Consider the following 7,646-nt stretch of genomic DNA (forward strand, 5'->3'; position numbering starts at 1 on the left):
GAAGATGTCAAAAATGCTCATCCCTGTGCTCTGCACAGAATTGCTATTTCTTTACTGTTCTTTTCTCATTTATTTGTGGGGCTTTTTTTTTTTCTTTTGGGCGATGTTTTTGAGAGCATGTGTGTCTGTGTGTACGAGTGTGTGAGTGCATGTGTGTCCGAATGAGTGTGTGTAGGAATGTGTGCATGCATGTGTGCGCACACATGACACAGAGCCTGTGTGGAGGTTAGAACTGGTTATCTTCCTCTTTAAGTGTCTCTCTTATTTCTATTCCTGTGCTGTGGAGCCCAGACTAGAAGGCCTCCAGCTTCAGGCGGATTCTCCCATCTCTGCTTCCCATGTCCCAGTGGGAGTGTTGAGTTTGCAGATGAGAGTCACAGGATCAGGGCTTTATGTGGGCTCTGAGACATGAGACTCAAGTGGTTTTACCCATGGAACCATTACCCTGGCCCCCGACTTACTGTTTCTAGAGGTAGAAACTAAAAGTACTGCTGTCCGTCAGGCTGTGGAGGTGGACTTAAATCCCAGCACTTTTGAGGCAGAGGCAGGTGTATCTGTTGAGTTCAAGGCTAGCCTGGCCTACAGAGCGAGTTCCAGGGCAGCCAGAATACGCAGGGAAAAGCTGTCTGGAGAAAACAATAACAATAACAAAACAAACAAAAGAGTCCTGCTGTCAATTACCATGAAAGGCCAGTTTAGAAAATGCTACAAGTATCTGAAGAAAACCAACGCCATACAGAACATGCTTGATCAAGTCCCAAAGGAGATAACACAATTCAGAGCTCACATGTGGTCTCTGGCTTAAAGGACAATGGGCATCTCCGCTGGCAATTTATTAGAGGGGTGTCCAGCATAGTAATATAGTAGTATACTGAACAATTTATAGTCGGTAAAAGCTGCTGAGATTACTGGCACAGAGAAAGGAAGTGACTTCATTTGTCTTCCATTCGACCCTTCGAGATGTGAAATTATTTCCTTTCACACTGCCAGGACAAACACACTCCACTTAGTGTGAACCAGAAGCACATAATTTATAAGATGACAGAGTATGGCCCCCGTATAAATGATTAATATGTATGTATTCCGAATTCTGGCATGGCGAGGGCTCAGATCATCTTTTATTTTACATTCCAAGATGGGAGGCATGCGTGAGTTTTTTAATTAAAGAAAGGGCCTTTTTGTTTTCAATCGGACCACAGCATATGAGAGAGTCAGCGGTGGCGACATCCAGACTTGTGGCTTTAAGTGCTGTTGTATTAGTTTCAAATCTCTGGGATAAGCAGCTAAGAAGGCCCAGCGCTCAAGGACTCAGTGCAGGGTCACTTGCCTCTGTGTTTCTGTAAGAAGGCATAATATCAATGTGTCTTTTGAAGACAGTGTGAGTGAGTGTGTGTGTGTGTGTGTGTGTGTGTGTGTGTGTGTGTGTGTGTGTTGGGGGGGGGGTCAGGGGAGACAGAGATGAAACCTAGGATCACGTGTAACCATTAGAAACAAACATACTAGCAATGAACTTCCTTTGCCAAGCCCCATCTGGAGACCGAGCCTGAGCCCGGGAGGGCTGCTTCAGAGTCACACTGTAGTTATCCACTATCTAGACACGGTTGGCTCCATCCATGCCCGACCCTGCCTCTGAAGCTCAGATTCCCACATCCAGCTGTTGCCTCGAGATCTCCACTTACTTTAACGAGTGTGGGAAGCTCCGCTGAACTTTTGAACTTCCTGCGTCCCTCGCTCTTTCCCAGCTCCACGGATGGCAATTCCTTTCCGGTGGGATGCTCAGTCATCCTTGATTCTTGAATCTCTCCCACTCCACATACAAACCCGTCAACCAATTCTCTGTGCCTCCTAAAATAGATCCAGAGTGCACCCACTTCTCTGCAGCTTCGATGTCACCATTCCACACCACCCCTGCTGCTTCTCGCCGGAATATTGGAGGAAACTCCCCCCCCTTACTTTTGTACTCCCGTTCTGTCACTTTTTGTATTACGTTTTATTTACTTAAAAATTTTTAATTAGCACGTACACAGTAATTAGGTTTCATTATGGCATTTTCAAACACAACTGGTCACTGCTGATTCTTCCTGCAACCCCTCCCTGTGGTCTGTGAAGGGTTCTTCTTGTGATGTATTTGAAAACTTCCATATTAACAGCCAAACACACAGTAAATAATATGATTAAAAAAAAAACTGCACACCCCTTCTCCACCCAGCCTCAGTAGTTATTGATACGGGGCAGTTTTTGTTTGGTTAACATATGGGTCTTCCAACCCCAATGGCTGCCCAGTCTCTGGGTCACATTTAACCACAGATCCTTTTCTGGAATGCAAATGCTCTTCCTCAACCTTTGCTTTTCGTCCCACAACTGTAGCCTTCGGGCTGTTTCCTCTTTCTTCTTCTTCTTTTTTTTTTTTTAAAGATTTAATTATTTAATATTTATGTATTTATTTATTATATGTAAGTACACTGTAGCTGTCTTCAGACACTCCAGAAGAGGGAGTCAGATCTCGTTACGGATGGTTGTGAGCCACCATGTGGTTGCTGGGATTTGAACTCCTGACCTTCGGAAGAGCAGTCGGGTGCTCTTACCCACTGAGCCATCTCACCAGCCCCCTGGGCTGTTTCTCAACAGCCTTAGGATCAATAGCCTGAGGTCATGGCTGTTCTTCCTGGGGCTCTTCTCTCTCTTCCACCAGGTCGTCTTCACCCATAGTTTCCTAAAGCCTGCCTCTGCTCACTGCACATGTACGCTCTATCCTTGAGTTTCCTAAAACTTGGCTGCTAAGAATAGGAGTCTATCCGTCTCCTCCTGACCCCTGACCTGCCCACTTTTCTATATGGAAATGAATTCACAGGGTGCCAGATGCTTTGCCAACTAGAATTAGCAGACCAGTTGTGGAAGAGCTTGCTTTCTAAGCCCCGTCCCCCTTTCCTCTCCTTTCACATGGGCAAGTTTTTCATACTGGCTACCCTCAGCTCGGTAACACAAACACTACCTCTCTCCATTCCCCCCAAGTAATTGGTTGTCGCTAGTTTGATCTAACCAGTAGTTTTAAACTGGAGAGCAAGGTTTAAACACGTAAGGCTGATATGCATATATATGAGGATCCGCTCAGCTTGAAGCAACCAGATCTTGGGGTACAGAATTTGAATACAAAACATTTGAATACAAGCAACACCAGACCTAAACCTACATAACTAGGTTACCCAGTAGGAGAAGGCTGGCCAGCTGTTTTCCCGAGATGAGCAATGTGGTTTCATTGTATGCTGGTAAACTGCAAGCTAGCATGCACGTGTTCAGAGAGTGAATCTTCGATCCTGCTGTAAGCCAGAAATCACCATTTGCAGACCAGGGTGGGGATTTTGAGTTTTATTTTTGGCATTTGTAGCAGTTTAAATGGGAAACATTGCCCATAGGCTTGGTAAGAACTGGTCCCCAGTTGGTAGCACGGTTTGGGGAGGTATTTCAGCCTTGCTGGAAGAAGTATTTCACTGGAGGCCAGTTTAAGACTTTTTTTTTTGGCTTTTCGAGACAGGGTTTCTCTGTGTAGCCCTGGTTGTCCTGGAACTCACTCTGTAGACCAGGCTAGCCTAGAACTCAGAAATCCACCTGCCTCTGCCTCCCAAGTGATGGGATTAAAGGTATGTGCCACCAGTGCCCGGCCAAGGTCTCTATTATTTAATGTTATCTCAGCAAATTAAGAGGTCGTGCACGTACTTAGAGATTTTGAAGTGTGTGCTTTGAAGTTAAACGCTGTGGTTTTTTGATCATGCACATGTATCATGATGAAGCAAAATAAGACGTGTGCTTTTCAGGGAGAGTGTGACACACAGTCACACACTTCCCCTCCACCATGCTTGGAGGCTTCTGATGCCCACAGCAATCCCAGAGGGTCAGGTGCACACCAACTCGGCTGCAGGAGGCCAGCCACAGCTGAGAGTACATGGTGCCTTCAGCAAGTCTCAGAATTTGAGTGTAAACCCTGAGTTTATTCACATGGACACATTCATCTATGGACTCATTGTTGTCTCTTTCCAATACTCGGGAAAAGTCGAGTGTCCTGGGCTATGAGGAGCCAGAACTGCAGAAGGAGCCATGTTGTCTTTTCCCAGCATCCTCTGGGGTCTCAGCACGGTCTGGGAGTTAATGTCTTGCCTCAGAAGATTCATGCTATGCCTGGGCTATAGACTACAGAATGTATGTATATGTAACTCCTTAAGTTAGTATAAGTACAGAATGTTTACCTAGTTAATGTGGCAGTTGCTTAATACCATTTCCTATGGGTTAGTCACTGGACCTTGATACTTCTGTTTTAGTATTGAATATTGAACAAGATAGTTGGCTCTACCACTGCCTCTTGTCTTCCTTTCTTAAAAACAAACAGAATCTCCGCACGTCCTACACATTTATTATGGATTCATGTGTGGGTATGCATATGGAGGTCAGAGGATAACGGGTCACTTTCCCCCTTCCACCATTTAAGGCCTGTGGATTGGAGACTGGGGTTGGCAGGTTGATGGCACCTTTTCCTGCTGAGCCACCCCACTGACCCCAGCGCTTGTTTTTTGTTTGTTTGTTTGTTTGTTTTTTAGACAAGGTCTCACTGTGTAGCTAGAGTGGCCTTAAACTTGCTACATCACCGAGACTAATCTCAACCTTGTGATCCTTCTGCCTGAGCGTGGGGGTTATCAGCATCTCACTAGACTTTATAGTTGTTAGCATTCTGTCTAAATTCCCGTTAGTTGGCAACAGCCAGATAGGCCTGTCCCGCTATAAAAGGGGCTGCTTGCCCCCTCCTCTCTCTCTTGCCTCTTGTTATCTTGTTCCCTCTTGCTCCCCCTCTCTCCCCATTCCCTTCCCTCTCACTCCACGTGGTCATGGCTGGCCTCTATTTCTCTACTCTCTCCCTCCTCTGTCTTTCTCTGCCTCTACTACCCTCTTAACTCCCATTCCCTTGCCTTGAATAAACTCTACTCTATACTATACGGTCTTGTGGCTGGTCCCTCAGGGGTAAGGGGGTGCCTTAGCGGCCCATGCCAAGGCATCCCTTCCCCCACAGCTCACCACACTCCCATAGAACATATTCTTATACCTCTTCATCTTTTTTTTTTTATAAACACAGCAATAGTGTGAACTATCTAGCTCTGACTAATTTTAACAGCTGGAGAAGCCAAGACACATGTTTATCAAATAACATTTCCACAGACCCACAATCGGTTGTCAGTGGAGATGGCATTTGAATGTCAGCAGATTCCATTCATGGCCAGGGCTCGGTGGCTACCCACACTGTCCTGGCATTGACCTCATAGAGGACTCTGGCAGTCTGCACCTCACTTGATTAATAGTTCGGGTGAAGGTTACAGGGCATGGTGATCGAATTCACGGGTAACCTAACACGTAAGAAGGCTCTGCACTCACTGGGGTAAGATTATTTCACAGGGGGAGTTTGCTGAGAAAACACACCAGAACAAATGTGCACCTGAGTGCTCCTTCACCCTGGCACTCTTGACACTTGGAGATAAACAATTTTCCCTTTGTGAGGAGCTGTCTAGAGCATGGTAAGATATTTGGCAGAGCCCTTAACCACTTATCACTCGATTCTACTGACAACCCCCCAGTTATGGCAACCAGAAACCTTCCAAACAATGTCAAGCGTCACCCGAAAGCACTTCCTGTTGAGAATAGCTGACTTTATTTGTATATTACACTGCCTTATTTCATAATTGCGGCAAGAGGGGAGATAGAGTTGAAAGGGAAATCAAAGTAACCTGACTTGCAGGTGGCACGCTCTTGTCATAAAGAATTAACTCGCAATGGGTGTGAGTTCCTATAACCCGATGGACTTGGAAGGATGAATACCTGCAAAGAAGATCAGGTGGTTAGGTCAGTGAAGGGCCTAAAAGGATGAGTGTGTAATCCTAGCACCAGGAAATAGTCAGTGAAAGAAAGAACTGTTTCAAGACCGAGGCATTGATGAAAAATGCCCTTGTCTAGAGAAAACTCAGAGGTGAGAGGGAACAAACTGGAAGGAGCCACACACATTCACCCCAAGAGGGAAAGAATCCGAGCTGAGGCTTGCTTTTGAGAACTTGGAGACTTGGGCAGTAAGCCAGTATATCTTTTATCTTTTTATCCCCCGAGAGGGGGAATTAAGAACCAAAGACATTTAAAAATTGTGATTATCAATGGGCCGAGGTGTGATTCTTAAGTGATGAGCCAATTGTATTACAATTTCTTTTGAGGGGGCTGGAGAGATGGCTTAGTGGTTATGGGGCACCATCTGCCCTTCCAGAGGTCCTGAGTTCAGTTCCCAGCAACCACATGGTGGTTCGCAACCATCTGTAATGGGATTTGATACTCTCTTCTGGTGTGTCTGAAGACAGCGGCAGTGTACATGCAGGTAGAACACTCATATACATAAAATAAAAAAATCTTAAAGAACATTTCTTTTGAAATTGATGTCCTTAAGGAGAACGAAAGAAGGGAGGAAATGAAGGAAAGAGAGAGAAATCAGGAAAGAAAAGAAGAAAGTGTTCACAATGAGCAACCTGAAAAGTTAAACTGACCAAACAATAAAGGCAAGTCTCCAAATGACATAAGCGTCTCTGGAAACTCTTGAGTTTGAACTACAGATGCTCAATATCAAGCCATGTTTGCTTCTATCGCAGCCATAGTGACACACATGCAAAAAATGATACCCACAGCCAAACAGTGGACAGATCTGGGGCACTCTTATGGAAAAGTTGGAGAAAGGATTGAAGGTCCTGAAAAGGTTAGGAACTCCATAGGAAGACCAACAGAGTCAGCTAACCTGAACCCCCGAGGGCTCTCAGAGACTAAACCACCAACCAAAGAGTGAGCACAGGCCAGACCTAGGCTCACCACATATATGTAGCAGATGTACAGCTCAGTCTTCATGTGGGTCCCCCAACAACTGGAGAGGGGACTGTCCCTAAAGCTGTAGACTGACGATGGAACAGGGCTGTCTTGTCTGGCTTCAGTGACAGAGAGAATGCACACAATCCTGCAGCGACTTGATGCACCAGAGAGGGGGGATTCCTAATGGGGCCCTACCCTCTCAGAGGAGAAGGGGAGAGTGGATTGGAGGAGGGCCTCTGGGAAGGGGGTTATGGGGGGGGGCATTTGGAATGTAAGCAAACAAACAAGCAAATGAAAGTTCTGTTCTAGGGTTAGGATGCAACCTGCCTCCTGTCTGCCATTGTTTTGCCTTTGTGTAGCTTGACAACCAGATCAGAAAAAAGACTTTCCCCAGACAATTGTTTTTGGGGCAGAGAAACCCTTCAACAGTACTCACAGGCTCTCTTCTTTCAAACAAACATGCATTTTCACAACAACAGTTTTAACCTTTCACTGTTGGGCCCTTGTTCTCAGGACACCTTCCCAATTGTCCCAATAAGAGCATGATGGTTTTTTTTTTTTTACTGGCATTAATCTTTTTAGCAGTTGCAGGTACTGCCTCTGCACCCTCTTTAAGTCTACAGCAGCAGAGATTCTCACACTCTCCTTACCAAACAGCACATTGCTCTACCCCTTCTGTTCTTATGCCTTAGATCTGAGCAAGCACAATGAACAGTAACCGGGCCACATCCTGAATGCTGCACTGGAAATTTACCCCCGCCAAGGAAATG

This window comes from Mus musculus, chromosome 10 (assembly GCF_000001635.26).
Source record: "Mus musculus strain C57BL/6J chromosome 10, GRCm38.p6 C57BL/6J".
In the NCBI taxonomy this organism is placed as follows: Eukaryota; Metazoa; Chordata; class Mammalia; order Rodentia; family Muridae; genus Mus; species Mus musculus.